Below are 17,396 nucleotides of genomic sequence, written 5' to 3' on the forward strand. Positions count from 1 at the left end.
TCTAGGTGGCCGGGCATATTTTAGCCCGCCCGCAGAGACTAATGGAACCAGAGCGGTTCCAAAATGCTCTGGGGAACTCCGCCCGCTGGCAAGCTACCTCTAGATGAGCTGGTAGAGAGCTGGGACACCAGGCTCTCTGAAGCCGTCCCGACGGTATCGCTCCCAAGCGTCCTATCCGTACCCGCATCAACCCGGCTCCTTGGGTACACCCGAGGAGCTGAGGAAGATGAAAAGGGAACTGAGACGGCTTGAAGGCGAGGGGAATGGCCGGATACTTGACGAAGTCAAGACACTCAAATGCAGATCGTTTATGAGAGTCCTATGAGAGTGCTGTGAAGGAGACAAAGCGGGCATATTTTGCTTCCGCTATTGAATCTGCTGGTTAGCAGCCCAGCACAATTGTTTCGATGTAATTAGGACGTTAGCTGACCTCTTCGATAGGTCCAAAGAAAGAGACTGATTTGGCATTAGGCTGTGAGGCTTTTAGCGAACTACTTCACACACAAAGTCCTGACCCTCCCCAATCCCTCCCTGCACACTATTGAAGTCACGGTACATGTGAGACGCTAAGAGGCCCCTGGAGCCCGTCTTTGGAGTCAGCTTTTCTTGGACCAGCTTCGAAGCTTACTTGACCCATGAAGAATGTTGACAGGATCCTGGATGCTGTCACGATCTACCACTTGGCTCCTTTTGACCCGTGCCCTTCCTGGTTGGTGAAAGCTGGCAGGGAGGAGCTTCGAAGCCACCTGTTGGATATAGTCAACTGCTCCCTTGAGGCAAGGAGTTTTCCCTGGTTGGCTTAAAAGGGGCAGTGGTCCACCCGCCTCTAAAAGGAGCCGCACTTAGATCCTGGAGATCCGTGAGTGCAGCCCAGTTTCCAATTTTACCATTCTTGGGCAAGATGGTGAAGTGACGAGCGGTAGCTTCTCAGCTCCAGCGATTCCTGGATGACACAAAGCGTACTGGATCCCTTCCAGTCTGAAGCTTCCGCACTGGTCATGGGACGAGGAGCGGTGCTGAAGTCACTCTTGTGGGACGACCTCCGACTACCCCACTTGGACAGAAGCGGTTAGGCGCTGTTGGTGTTGTTAGAATCTCACGCGAAAGCGTTCAATATGGTAGAACCCGCGACCTTTTTACGGTCCACCGCCTACCAAGCTGGTATCGGGGTTTGAGATTCAGCCTAGCAAAGTGGCTGATCTGCGTTCCTCTGAGATGTCGGGGGACATCAGGTGGCATTAGGGGGTGAGATCTCAAAGCGTTAAGCCCATTATGTTATTGGCAGAGATTGCCGCCAAGGAGCTGATACTCTCTCCCGATGCTTTTTAATATCTACATGCACCCCCCCCTGGCGAGTCCTAGATTCGGAGTTTTGGGCTCTTGCGGTGTCTAATCAATGCAGCTGATGACACCCAGCTCTTGTTCACAATGGAGGGCAGCCGACCTCGGCCGGCCTCGATGCTTTCCTCCAGTGTTGTCTTGATGCTGTGGCTGGTTGGTTGAGTGCAAGTCGGCTGAAGTTGAATCCCACTAAGACAGAGGTCCTGTGGCTGGGCGGGGAGTGTCCGGTGGCCTTTGGCCTGCACTACCCTTCTTGGCGAGACGTTAAAATTAACTTTGTCCGCCAAGAGCCTGGGGATGACTCTGGATCCATCTTTATCATTGGTGGTCCAGGTCCACACACGACTTAAACCCAGGCAGCTTTTACCATCTGCGGCGAGGCACGGCAACTGGCCCGGTATCTCTCCCGTTCTGATCTGGCCACTGTGATCCATGCCCGGTCACCTCTAGATTAGAGCTACTGTAACTTCGCTCTGGCATGGGCTTACCTTTGGCCATGATCCGGAGCTGAAACTTCGGTACAGATAATGTGGCAGCCAGACTCCTTTCGAACAACAGCAAGGGACTGGATTACTCGGTCCCTATACCAACTGCACTGGCTGCCCGATCGAGTACCCGGGGTCATGTTTAAAGTTTTGGTTTTGACCTTCAAAAAAGCCATTGTGATTGCTTGGCCCTGCATATCCTGAGGGACCATCTCTCCCTATATCGCCCTTCTAGGCCCCTCCGTTCATCGGAGGCGGACCTACTGGTGATCCCTGGCCCCAAAGGCGATCCGGCCAGCCCTACAAAGAATATCAGCCAGGGCTTTCTCTGACTCCTGGCCCCTACCTGTAGTGGAACAGGCTTCCAGGTGAGATCAAGGGCCCTCGCGGGATTTACAAAGTTTCCTTGGAGGCCTGTAAAAAAATGGACCTGTTCATGGCGTTTGGCCAGCCGGGATGATATCAACTGCAACAAAAAGCAAACATCTGGCCTCCCGTGGGTTCATAAAAGAATAGAATAGCTGAAGCCATCTCTAGTCTAATATTTTATGTATTTTAATTAACTTATATATATGATGTTTTAACTTTTTATTTTGTTGGAAACCGTCCTGAGCCTTCGGGGAGGGCGGTATACAAATACAATCAATCAATCAATCACTCACTAACTAACTAACTAACTAACTAACTAACTAACTAACTAAATAAATAAATAAATAAATAAATAAATAAATAAATAAATAAATAAATAAATAAATACTCCAAAAGGATTTCTTCAAACTCACTGATAGCAAAGCAATCCTTTGCTGAGTTACTTCTGCTTAAACCTACATCCATTGATTGCAGTTGGCTTGGGAAAATATACCTCTATCTAGATTCATATTTTTATCCTGATCTTTCTCCAACGAGCACAGTATGATGCTTGTATTTCTCCCTTCCTCCTCATTTTCCTCACAGGAACCTGTGAGATAGGATGGGCTGACAAAATGACTGACCCAAGGTCACCCAGTAAGTTTCATGGTTGAGCGGTAATGCTAAATCCTAAACCAATACTCAGGGTATCCATAGAATCACATAGAATTGCACTGCAATCTTATGTACACTTACTTGACCGTAAGTCTACTAAAGTTAGTAGAATTTACTTCTGAGTGAGCAAGCAGAGGATTGGGCCCTTTGTGACAGAATGTTAGATGAAACTCACAATAAGTGATGTACACTAGGGTAAAAAGAATCCTGACTTCTCATGCATACCAATGGAGGTTAAATTAGATATCATTCCTCAAGAAACAGATATTGGGTTTTAATAGAAAACTCACTGAAAATGTCAGTTCAGTGTGCTGTGGCAGAAAAAGAGGAATTGCTAAGGAAAGAAAAAGTTAGGAATTGCTAGGAAGGGGATTGAAAATAGGTACCATAATGTCATTATATAAATCTGTCATTTTCTTGCATTTAGAATATTCTGCATTTGTTGTACAATCTTGAAGAGAATATTTTTGCACTGAAGAAGGTGTGGAAAAGGAAAACCAAAATGATAAAGAGATTCAGGCATCTTAGTAAATGTTTTAAAAGTTATTGCATTTTTATTTAGAAACTATGTGAACACAACAGACATTTGTAAAATCATGAACATGTGAAGGAAGGAAATAGAGAAATTCTTACTCTCTGAAACGTTAGAATTTAAGTCTGCCCAGGGAAATTTGCTGGTGATGTTATAACTTTGCACCTGAGAAATTATCCTTGAGGATCTCATATCAGATTCATAAAGAGGTTAAGGTTCTTTTCTCCTACCCAATTCACAGCTTTCTCCCACTTTCTGGGCCACACTAGACATGATTTGTGTTAGTGTGTATTTTCTGTATACGTGCTAGGAAAAGGAAGAATATCATCCAGAAGAAACTGCACCTTATAGTGAAGAAATGGCTGGGAGGGTCTGCTGATCCTTTTCTCTTCCAGGCGTTCCCTCCCCCACACACTCAACATCCCCATTTCACAACTACTTTTCCAACCTGGGGTGGGGGAGGGTAAAAGATCATAGGAAGAAAATGACCATATGAGACTGGCTTAAAAATATTTATCTGAAGAAGCGTGTGTGTGTAACCCCTACATTCAGAATGGGTTGACCCAGAAAGGGGTGGAAACTCAAAGCAGCAGGAGGCTGCAAAAACTCATGAAGTTGGAGGAAGCAAGGCTACCAGGCTGGGACCTTGATTTATTTCTTTATGAGCTCTTAACACCTTGTTAACAGCAACTTGTTAACTGCAAAGTTGTTGGGAACTAGTGGGAAGGGAGTTGTTTATTTTTGCTGTATTGTAAATGTTAGAATCTATTGTTTCAGGGCTTTCTGTGTATGTAGTTTGATGGGAGTTTTTTTGGGGACCTTCATCATTTTGAATCCCATTCACCAAGCCTCTGAAGTCTTCAAAAGCCAACCACCAGCAAAGAAGAATTGGACTTGGCATTATCAGTAGACTGTAAATATAAGGACTTGAAATGCAACTTAACAGGATTGTAAAATGTTAATGTTTAAAAAGTGTTGTCTGTTAAGAGAAGTAAACCATTTCATTTTAAATTTAGTTCTTTGCAACTCCTTTCAAGTTCTGCCCCACAGAACCCACAGATAGAGGTTACATGTGCACATGAAGGCTTATACCAAAAATCCTCCACAAATCTGCCTAATTCCCTTTTAAAGCCACTTATGCTTCTTGTCATCCTCTGGCAGTGAATTCCACATTTTAATCAATCAGTGCGTAAAGTCATATTTTATTTTCTTTCTTATCTTTTTTGGGTGTCTTTAATCTACTGTTTAGTGAATTCATTGGATGTCTTCGAGTTCTAGTGTTTTGGGAGCAGAAGAAAAAGTTCTCTGTCCAGTCTTTCTACCCTCTGCATAATTTTATAAACCTCAACCAACCTTGGTTGTCCCTTTGTGTAAGCTGAGAAGTCCCAGACTCTTCAGCCGTTCCTCCCAGAAAGTGTGATCCAACTCCTTATTTAATTTGGTAGCCTTCTTCTGTGCTTTTGCCAGCTTTGCAATATACTTTTTGAGATGTGGTGCTGAAAACTGCACCCAGTATTCCAAATAAGGCTGCACTACAGATATATTATAATATTTTCTGTTTTACTCACAATCCATTCCTGGGTTGATATTTTCACTGAGCTATCCAATATGACAATAAGGTTTCTTTCCCTCTCAGTCTTGGCAAGTTCAGATCCCACTAGAGTGTACGTAAAGCTGGGATATTTTCTTTTCAATATGCATCACCTAACACTTGCTACCTTGAACTTCATTTGTTGCATTGTTGCCTACCCACTCAATTTGTGGAGATTCACCTGGAGCTCGTGACTCGCCACATTTGGCCTTGGTTTCTATTAGTCTGTATAATTTTGTGAAATCTGCAAATTTAACCACTACACTGCTCACCCTCAGTTCTAGATCATTTAGGGACAAATTAAAGAGCACCAGCTCCATACCTATGCTTGTGAGACGCCCATCTCTTACTTCCCTAGAATTGTCCATTTACTCTTACTCTCTGCTTCCCATTATTTAACCATTCTTTAATCTTCTTAACCCAGGACTGGTAAGCTTACTCGGCAGTCTTTGATGAGGTAGCTTGTCAAAAGTCTTTGGAAAAGCTAAGGCCGTTTCCGCACGGGCTAAAAACGGCGGCCTGGGGACGGTAAAAACGCCGCCCCCAGGCCGCCATTCGCACAGGTGGCGCTGCTGAAACACAGCAGTGCTGACCTGGCTCCCCTTCCCCTCCCTCAGGGCGGCGTCAGGCCGTCCTCAAAAACACCCCTTTAAAGGGGTGTTTTTGAGAAAACAGCGTGTTTCCGGTGGTGCCACCTCTCCTGCGCCGGCCTCTGCTGGGGCCGCTCGCACGCTTGCATGCGAACGGCCTCCACCCCCACGCCGGCAGAATTCTTGCCGGCGTGAGGGCGCCCGGAGGCCTGTGCGGAAAGGGCCTCAGTTTATAATGTCTGCAAGGTCACCATTATCTACATGTACTTTCATTTTCTCAAACTCCAAAAGGTTTGTGAGGCAGGACTTTCCTTTGCAGAAGCCATGATGATATTCCCTCAGCAAGCTTCATTGCCCTATGTACCTAATAATTCTATCTTTGATTACAGTTTCTACTAACATGTCTGGGACAGGCCTTAGGCTAACTGGCTTGTAATTTACTGGTTCACTTCTGGATCTCTTTTTTTAAAAAAATCTGATGTTTGCTACTCTCCAGGCTTCTGATACATTGGCTGGTACAGTGGCTGTACATATTCTGGTTGATAGAACAACACTCTCACATTTTAGTTGCCTAAGAACCCTTTAGTGTATCCCTTCAGAATCTAGAGACATTGATTTTTAAGTTTCCCAATCAGTCTACAACTTCAGTTCTGACCTCTACCAATTCATATTATTCTTTCAGAATTCAGGATTTTGTCTTGACGGAGTCAGTGTGGTGTAGTGATTAAGATCAGGTGCACTCTAATCTGGGGAACCGGGTTTGACTCCCTGCTCTGCCACTTGATCTGTGGAGGCTTATCTGGAGAACCTGATTAGCTTGTGTACTCCAACACATGCCAGCTGGGTGACCTTGGGCTAGTCACAGTTCTTCAGAGCTCTATCAGTCCCACCTATCTCACAGCGTGTTTGGGGGGGGGGAGGGAAAGGAGATTGTAATCCCCTTTGAGTCTCCTTACAGGAGAGAAAGGGAGGATATAAATCCAAACTCTTCTTGTTGTTGTTATGAAATATGCATTTCTTTTAAATTTACTCAGAATAATTTGGATCATACATAGGTAGCATGGCATTTGCCATATCCTTAACTATTAATGTATGTTCATTAACAAACTTAAAATTTACTTAGGGCCTGACAAATTGTTCTTCTAATCATCAAACTAATTTTTGAAAATGAAAGATGGGGTTGGGTTGAGTTTCTATTATTTTGTAATAGGTCTTTTATTTGCTTCCCAAGATTTTGGTTCCCTTTAGGGTCAATAGTGTAACTTAAAAATATGCTAGAAGGAACCTTAAAGGTTTAGTGTGAATGAAAAAAGACTTTAGTCACTACTAATTCCGGGGAAGAACATGGATTGACTGTGGTCATTCCGATAGGAAAAATGAAATATGTAGGCTGGGATTATCGCACCTATTGTACCTCTTTGCTCCCATTGGGAGAATGTATATTGAAAACTTATCCCTATTATGAAAACACTATAAATATTGTTAAGTAGCTTGTTACAGTGTCTCACAGGACTACCACCCAGGGAGACAGTTCCATTGTATTAAAAAAGCAATTACTTAACTAAGAAAACATGTCTTTGATATGTGAACAATAGACCCTCAAGAGAGATTGAAACAGAGGGCAAAATGCATATTTATGCTTCGAGGGAGAGGAAGCCTCAGATGCAACAGCTATGGGGAATTAAGAGTGGCCACTATTGTTATCAGGAACTATTTGTCCAATAGACTGATCCTTTGCACTGATGTACGGTCACACAAGTGTGCAGGCTTGGGTACAAAGACTGCTATTCAGTTGTTATAATATGTAGTATTGTGGTTGTACAACAGCAGGCTTAAACACTAGTGACCATCAAATGAGGCACATTATACAAATATTAGCGCTGAAGCAAGAAAAAAAGCACTAGAGGAAACAAGACTCTTCATCATAATCCTAAAAGCCTTTAATATCTACCTTCATAGAGTCATCTACATCAGCATTAAGCTATGCGTGGTTCATGTGATAGATTGTAGCCAGCTCACATAACTGGATTGAAGGTGCAAAAGGATAACAGAATGGATTTGCAGGGAGAGGGCAGGCTGAGTAGTTTCTGATCCAGTGTTCTCTACTCTGTAAGCACCAGTCTAGGCAGCAGGAAAAAAAAGACAAATCCAACAACACAAGCACTTGCTAAGGAAAGTAATTTAAAATCTATAGGATGGACAGTTCAAAGCTGTGCAAACAGAAGTCTCTATTGTTTTGATAGTGTGGAGCTTACTCTCAAGAAGCATCTTCTCCTCCTGCTATAGGATCAAACCCAGGCTTGACCTGACACAGAAAGCAGAATGAAACTACATGACAATTGGTGGGCAACTATTCGCTGGGAGAAGGGTACACATTTTAGCCACTGGCCTTTTGTTGTTGTTTTTTGTGGCCATCAAGTTGACTTATGGTGATCCCTGATGAGGTTTTCAAGGCAAGAGACATTCAGACAGGGTTTCCCAATGCTTGCTTCTACATCACAACTTTACCTACCACAAAATAAATACCTTATCACTAGTTTTATACAAAAGAAAATAATCCTGGGAGTCCCCGCAAATGTCGATAACCTGGATCCTGCTTTGTAAAAGATGCAAAAGTATTTCAAGGCAGCAATCATGTATTAGACTTCCTTTGAATCTCCTATACTGCAGCATTACCCCCCAGCCTAGCATCCTTTTTTCCTGGTTGCCTTTTTTTTCCTTCGCAAGGAGACTGAAGCTGCTGCTCAGTTCATCTTGCCTCTTGTTTATTTTCTCAGATGGACAGCTGTACTTCTGTGCATTGGCTATTCTACGTGTTTCTCATGGAAGCTTACGAATGAGCCATGCTGCATCAGATCCAACTAGTTCCCTTTTTAGTGGCAGACAGTTGTCTTGGTAAATTCAGGCAAATACACCACCTCTTTTCATATTTGTTAGGGTTATGACCATTTTTAAAAAATTTTCATTTAATTTTCCTTAAAAATAACAACATTATATTTTGTTTGTAATTTAACTACACAGTTCTATTTTCATTGGGAATGGCAATCCAATCTTCTGTCTCCTTTTACAGTTTGAATCTTAAGGGGCTCTCTGGTCAACTCAGCGCAGATCTCCACAAGGGATATATTTTGCGCTGACATGAACCAGCCTGCTTGCTGTCATTTGCTGGATTTCTTACCAAAAGTAACTCAGACTGTGCTGTTTTCTAACAGTGACACTTGTACTGGAGCATCTACCTTTGGCTGAAGCCATCTGTTTCAGGAAGGAGGCAGCAAGGCAGAGAGCTTGAGCCTCCAATCATCCAGAAGCACTGAAGAGCATCACAGCCAATGTGCCATCTGCTGATCATAGCAGGGTTGGGTTCATAGCAAAGAATCACAGTCTGCCTAGAACAGGAACAGCAATCTATAAGGCTTATTTTCCAGTGCCAAGATCACTATGAAAATATCCCTACCAATTGCAAACTAGTGTTATCTGCTGTCAGGAAAGCATCAAGAACAAATAAAAAGAAGGCATCTAAACTGAGATTTGACTTTTGATGTAAAATTTATTGAGCTGGGTTGGTGGGATGGTCAAAAAGCCCACTTAAAATTGCTATCTTCTGATCTTCCATGCAACATTTGGACTTTGGAACCAGCTGCCATTTGACAACTCTTTGGCAGCAGGCATTTCAAAGACAGGCCATTCATTTTATAAATTATCTTAGAGGTTTTCACCTGAGGGTTTCCTCTGCCCTTTTCTTTTTGTGCTGCAGGCACTTTGTTGTGGGTAATTGTTCTGAATAGTCAACAGCATTGAACATGATGAGAGAAAGGTGGGATATAAACATATCAAATAAAAAAAATAAAATCTGCTACTGCTCATTGAATCTTTCCAGCCAGTTGGAGATCATACAGTGAAAATCGTGACTCTGCACCAGTCAGATCTGGTTACATGGCACTAAGGGTAAACAATGCCTCCCCTTGCCCTCACTCAGAAAGGGGAGGGGAGGGAATTCATCCCCGTTGTCCAGGCAACTGGGTCAGTATTTCATGTTGTACTGACAATTTCACATTCATTGCCTCAGTAAGGAAGTTGTGTTCCCCCATTTTCCCAACATTATCCCTCTTTGTGAACAACTCTGCACCATTTTGGAAAATGGTGAAAGAAAAATGACTGGAAAGGGGGGCCAGTTTCATAGAGGAGCAAAAAAGTTTAAACACCTGTTGTTTTTCTCATTGAGCAAAACCTGTAATAGTTTCCCTTGAAAGAACCCTAAGACCTGGTATTTGGTGAGAGTGCTGAGAATTACGTTAGAAATCTGTGAACCTCCACATAACGATGGTTCCCAGAGGATTCTGACGTATTATTTGAGGCAGAGATAAGATAAAAACAGAAGGGTATTATACACATGAAAAAAAAAACCTTGGAAGAACACAGAAAAAGAATAAGTCATAGAGGTACAGTAATAGTAAAATAATGTATTCTGTTGAACTAAGCAGTAACTTGTGTGTCAAGTTTGAGTTATTGCTATAAAAAAACTGGTTGCAAATGAGATGGACTTTTTTTTCCTTTCAAACAGTCCAGATTAAAGCCTAAATAGATCCCTTAACACCATATCACACCTTTTCCAAGGGCTTGTTTTTTATAAAATATTCTGTACATTTCAAACTCTTTTAACAGCTCTCCATCTAATAACCTTCATAAAGTTTTAAAGAACTTTTACTTGGAATTCCCCCCCCCCCTTTCTTTAATGGCTATGTGCTATCCTTCAGCAAAGCATTAGGAAAACTAGAGAAGCACTAATTATACTGATACATAGCTTTCTCCTTCCCAGAGAAACTACACGTGCCCATGTTAATGCACATGGACTCTCGCCTAGCCAAAGTTAGGTATGACTGGATACCATTGAGACCAATGGGACCAGTTACTTTGACAAATCTCTCATTTCTTTGAGTGGGACGTATCTCATCACAACTCACTTTTGATTGGTCCAAGTCATTATTACACAAGGATGGGATATAACACTACACCTACTAGATTGGGATTAGTACAAACAAGTGCAGATAAAGTCCAGTGGATCATCTGGAAAGACTCATAGCTAGCAATGAATATGAAGAGAGTGGTAAGTACTTCAGGCAGGAAGTCTGGGAGTTTTTTCTCTGTTGCAAATATTCTATGGAAATTGTAACTCAAATGAGCACGAAATTAATGGCAGAGTTACAGAACCATCTTACAATCCCTCTAACCAGGCAGCCCTCTAATGTTGGGGTAATGTGGGTATGACTTAAAATGGTATTCTACTTTCTCCCAACACAGAAACAAATTTGTTTCAAGGCGCCCTTATGGGAGCAAAACTAGCCAGATGGTAAAGGATCCTCTGGACTCCCTTCAGGGAGAGAGTCCTATCCTAAAGAGAGTTGGAAGAACAGGCAGAAAGTGGGGACAGATGATCTGCCAGCCCCCACTAATACAGAGACACATCTGTGAAACAATTCAAATGTCCATTGAACAACATCAGCAATGGAGTTCTGAAAGCAATTCATATGAATGAGGCTACCAACTCTCTTGTTCCAGCAGGCTCCAGTGCCTTTGAAAGTTTCGTTTCAGTTGGGTAGGAAGACCTTTCCCAGCTACCATATGCCTATGGTAGCTAATTAGACACATTAATCAAACAGTGTCTTATGCAGCTTACAGAGTTGCAAGAGACTTGTTAGAACAAGAGACTTGGCAGCTCTACAGCAAAACTGAAATAGCCAAGACACCAAGACAATTCTTATCAATATGACCGTACATAGGTTCAGACACACAGCAGGAGGAAGCAGGCCACTGAAATACTGGCATCATCTAACTTTCTTCCCATCTTCATGCCCTTTTCTCCCTTTTGGTATCATGCAGGCTTTGAGACTCATTGGGAGTGGGCGTGGGGGTATGCCATAGTTATATAGATAATATCCAATCCCTGTATTAGATGCAGTGGAACTCTGCCTCCTGCTTCTCTATATGCTGATTTGTGTGGTCAAGCTTTGATCCTATAAAGCAAAAGGGATGAAGAGTGGTTTGACAAGCTATTTGAGGCTTGGACTCATGCAGTAGCATGGCTGCTGCCTAGTGGAAGCATACCTGCACTGGGGGTTTCATGTCCCTCTCCCATTTTTTACATAATACACATATATTCTTCACCCCATTTGTGGAAGACATGTTTATCTGTCATTGAGGAGGGAAGGATTATTAAATCAATACCCAGTAACCATTTGTTGCAGTGAGTAGTGGCACCAATGCAAATATTTTGATTTATGCTACCCCCCCCCCCCCCAGCATGATGGTATGCCAGAGCTGGAATGTGAGCCTAGAAAGGCTGTTAGGATCTCTACCATAAAGAATTTATAAATCAGAGACATGTTCAACAGGGTTTAAAAAACTGGCAATTTGATGACTTGGCCTTAAATCAGTCTGTTCTAAGAAAAAGACTTATTAACTACTATACGTTATACTTAGCTATTCTTCATATAACCTTTGTTCCAAGCCATTTCCCATTCTCCTAGTCTTTTCCTGTGGATCCACAAGGTCCATATCCTCCCCTGGCCATTACCCAGCTCAAGAGTGTGCAAGTAAACAATTTTAGCATTTCAGTGTCACTTCTTGAAAAGTATGAGAAAGCTAGCTGGATTTATATATTTACTTTGCAAACACTGCTGATTCTAGCACTTTGGAATGGTACACTACTATCGGGTTATTATTGTCTGTTTTTCACTGGAAGAAATATGAAATAGACAGTTAAAGGACAGGAAGCAAGCTGTGACAGGGCTCCTGTTTATTAGTCCCGGGCTCCAAGTTTTCATAAATGAACCTCTAGCTTCCCAGTTCATTTTTTTCTTCTGTGATTCTTCTAGTTACTTAAGTGTCTTTTCTTTTCTTGGACTGTTGCACAATCTTTTGGAATTCTCACATCTTTATGTCACTTTAGCTTGTGTCACGCCTGTCGACCTCCACCCAGTAACCACACTCAAGTTTAACAAAATCAGTTTATTGCATCAGAAAAAATTAACAGGTACACTCCAGAGGATTTTGCTGGATCTAAATTTCTCACACCAAGCAGCAGCCTATATCCCCCTCCTCCTAACAGTTTCCCCAAAAGCAAAAGTTTTCACAGGCCATACAGTTCCTCCAAGGTTGGAACCCTGTTAAGGGCCTAGATGTCTGGCTAGGGAGGGACAACCATTATTTAAAACTTCTAAATAAGACAAGCTCTATCACAAGTAGGAATTCTTTGGTGCCACTGTCTCCCTGACTTCCCTGGGCGAGCATGGCAAAACTCTAGGGATAGGATCTTGACACTCTGCCCTCCCCCCAAGATAGCTTCCTTTCACCTGGGTCCTAGCTTGGTTGGGTAATAGTAGTGAAACTCCTGCAGCGGAGGAGAAGCAGCAACATGTTGTGCATCTACCCATTTACTGTCCCCTGAAGAGAAGGGTTTTCAATGAATAAAATACTGAATATAGCCTCGGTACTACCAAGAATGCAGGATCTGAGACACCTCATAATGCATATTCTTGTATACCATGATGGGTACAATGCCTTCTGCAGGGGGATTCCACTTGTCTAGGAGAGGCACTTTTTCCAGCAAGCTGCAATGAAACACAGGATGGACATGTTTATAAGTCTTTGGCAGTTTCACTTCAACCACCAACTCATTTATGAGTCTTACCACCTTGAACAGCCCAACAAACTTTTATCCCAGTTTACTAATGGGCTGTAAGTAAGTTTCACTGAAATGTACACAAAGTCCCCATGCTTTAATTGTGGGGCTGGGCCTCGCTTTAAGATGGCCTGTTTTAAATACGTTTCCTTTGCCTTAGAGTCTTAACCTGTCCTAGCCACAGCCCCTGGATTTTTTCAAATCAGATCAAATCAAATCAGGGAGCGCCTTCTTGGCATCTGAGTCCTGGGATTGGCTTGCAATCCAGCAATATGTCATGCCTCTTCCCAATAACCAGACTCAGGTTTACCAAAATCAGTTTACTGCATCAGAGTAAACAAACAGGTACACTCCGAAGTGTTTTGCTGGATCTACAGTTCTCCCCCTGCTATGCATCCCCTCCCCATAACAGTTTTCCCAAAAGCAGAAATGTTCACAGGCCATGCAGTTCCTCCAGTGTCAGAACCCTGGAAAGGGCCAGGTGCTGTCTGGCTAGGGAGGGACAACTGTTACTTAAAAGCTTCTAAACAAGCCAAGCTCTTTCACAAGCAGGGATTCTTTAGTGCCACTGTCTCCCTAACTCCCCTGGGGTGAGCATGGCAAAACCCTAGGGATGGGGTCTTTGACAGCTTCGACCCTAGCTGCAGCCTTCTTGGAACACTTTACACACACACACACACACACACACACACACACACACACACACACACACACACACACACACACACACACACACACACACACACACACACACACACACACACACACACACACACACACACACCATACGCATATATCTTCTATTGCTCAGCAAGCGCTTCTTCTGATTGTTTTGAGCTGTGTTCTGCTCCACATATAGAATGCAAACAAAGAAAAAGAAATAGCTGTAAGAGTCACTTGATAGAACCTTAGGAATTATGCGGAAAGAGGAAATATGCTACAGACAAGTGATAGAAATTCCGGATAGGAAGATGGCTGCTGGGGCACAGAGATAGCAGCTTCATCCAACTGCCACTGAGAAAGGAAGAGTGATGGAGTGCCCTCGGTTATAGCACAGAAATACCAACATAAGAAAATTAATAGTGTAGTAACTGGACCTTGGCATCCCCCAGTTCATTGGCAGTCTACTGTGCAGTGACACTGTCAAGTATGTATGAATGATTTTCTCCCTTTTAACATCATATCTGTTGCAGAGTCTGTGACTGTAGCATGTTAAAAATGTGATGGAAAGAATTTATCATTATTTTAAAATAAATGTGATGAGAAACTGATAAGTACGAATTTAAAATCAATGAAATGTAAGCAGTTTTTCCAAGCTGGGAGGCTGACTAGATTGTACACAAATGAGTGACAGAAGATAAAACTTTTATAATGTATAATATGGGAAATTGGCAGGATAATAGTTTTCTTCTAAATGTGCAAGAGAAATGATGTGACAATTTATAAGATATCTTACTTCGCAATGGGAACAGTGGAGATAATAGTTAACAAGTATTACAAAGTGATAGATCAGAGCGATAATTCATAACTTAGCAGCAAATGCAGTCATTTTACACCTCCCGGAATAAGTGCAAATGGACCAGTATCTTTTTATTGTTCTATTAAATTTTGGAAGTAGATTATGAACAGTTAATTCCAGTATACTATGTGGAAAAAAACTCCACATAATGAAGTAAAGTCTGTATGTTTTTTCTTTTACTCTTACTTGGGTGAGTTCACAAATACCTCTGCCACAAATACTCACATAATAGAATACAGACATTTGGTTGCTGTATGTGTTCATAGCTTTAAATTCCACTGTCATTTTTGTCCTTGAAACCTCAATAAAGTAGCATACAATTGCTGTCAAAGGAAATTGATGCTGGTCCAGGTCATTCTTTTAGCATTATTCACCCAGATCAGTAACTTATTTTTAGCACCTGGACCATCCTTAAGATTTTAAAAAGAGATGGATATGGCAAAACCATTACAATCCAACTTATAATAACTAGATCTTCAAAACAACAGACCCATAAACTACTTTGAATGCTCCATTTAAATTGAAAGGTTTCAGAGTTTTCAAATAATCAACTTCCTGAAACTTGGTTCATGTTCCCTTGGTCCATATTCCCTTGATGCACTTCAGTGTGATTTGCCCATGGCATGATTTTAAGGTTTAATTCTACACATTCTACCGTATACAGCAAGGATGTGGAGTGCCTGATGCTCTACTAGTATGTCTCAAACCATGTTACACAGCAGGTGAACACACAGTCTAGTAGCAACTGTCCCAATAAACTTGCAATTATAAGTATCCCCCATTAATATCTATGGAGCTTAAATGTGTGCTAACAGTGTTCAGTCAGGTTGTTTTTTATATCAAGTTACTGTTGCACAAAGATGCTAAGGCAGGAATAACATGAAAGCAGATTGCATTGTATAACCATGCACAGCCGTCCTAGTCAAATTGTTATCTTTTATTAAAAAGAAACCACTAAACATGGAAGATTAACAGTGTAGTCCTAAACAGGGTTATGCCCTTCTATGTCCACAGAAATCAATTGGTTTAGAAGGGCACAACTCTGTTTAGGATTGTTTTGATAGTAACAAGAAGTGGCGTTTTGCTAATGATTTTAGCCTTTTCCAGCTTTGTTTGTGGAAGAAAAAGGTCCCCTTATGCGTTCTGCCTCCCACACTGAAGGAAAAATTGGTCATTTTGTCAGAGCTAGTCTGTCAGCTCTGGCTCACTTTGTCACTGATGGTGCTAGCTGCTCCTTTCAACAGCTAATTTGTAATAGAAATAACTGCTTACTGATTAACAGCTATACCTGTTAACTGCTTATTTGTTAGAATGTAAAATAGGACCAGTTATAGCCTTTGGGCTGTAAACCCTCCATAACTCAGGGAATGATTCTTGTTCATATAGCAAATCAATACCTGCCCGCCTCTCCCTTTACAAATACATCCCCCCATCAGGATATCACATCTTCTTTGCAGTGTGCTCTCTCATTCCAGTGGGACGAAGCGAACTGATGGTGGTGACACTTCATAGCGGGTGGTCCATTGTATGCAGTGATGTATTAATGGGTGTGAGTGTTGAGACAGCTACATTCTTTAATGATACATTGCAAAGTCTTTTATAAAACTGCTGATAACTACATAACAGATGCTGCCTCTATAAAAGCAAGTGACTAAGGAAAAGGCCGTAGAATAATTATCCAGTGAGCAGTAAGCAATGTCTTGGAGTAAAACAGATTCCAAAAATACCTCTCTTGATTTCTTCCAGCTACATTTAATGGCTGTATTTCACTGAACCATGTGCGGAGATTGAAACTGGGTGCAAATCACAGTTTAGCCACTATGCCGTAATCTGCCTCGAGTCTCAGTGAGAAAGATGGGCTGTAAATAAGCTAAACAAATAAATAAGTCACCCCTGCAAAGGACAGCTCTCTTTCTTCCCTGTAAAATAGATATAAATGAGCTACTGGCACATAAATGGACCTGGCACATTTCAAGAGCTTATAAATGACTAATTCTGAATATTGTACATCTCCAGTTTCCTGCAAAGAAATTGTTCCGCTCTCTCCTTAACAGAGACTCGTGTTCTCGAAATGTTCAGTCATTTCAAGGGGGATGTATTTTAATTAGACTTTGTTAGAGAGTTATGCCAAATGTCACCCTGCAGCCATTTGGCACCCTTTAATAGTGCCCAAGACCTGCTGCAGGAGGCCACTGCTTCACTATGCCTAGTTGTAAGGATGATGTATTTGATAAGGACAGTGTATCTGTGGAAAAGCCAGGTTGGTTCTGCCAGGAAAACACATTCTGCTCTTGTTGGTTCTACCCACTCTGCTCTTGTTGGTCTTTGTCTCTTTACTATTTGAAGCCTGGTGGCTGCAGCCCTATTCATATAAGGCAAAAGTGCAGTAATGACAGTAAACAGTCAGTAGTCAAGGGTCACAGAAAAGATGGTGTTCTGGCGCCAGCCAAGGGCTGCTTGCTTGCAAAGGGTCATAGGGTCCCTTTGTCTCCCCAAGAACCCTCTGCTGAAGACAAAGAGACAGAAAGGTGAGAAGAAATCCTAGAGAGTCAATACTTTTATATGATACTCAGCTGTATAATGATCAAAGCAGCAATCAATTTCTTCACTGTCAAGAGTTCAGGAGGAAGAATAAAC

Source organism: Sphaerodactylus townsendi, linkage group LG01, assembly GCF_021028975.2.
Source record: "Sphaerodactylus townsendi isolate TG3544 linkage group LG01, MPM_Stown_v2.3, whole genome shotgun sequence".
NCBI lineage: Eukaryota > Metazoa > Chordata > Lepidosauria > Squamata > Sphaerodactylidae > Sphaerodactylus > Sphaerodactylus townsendi.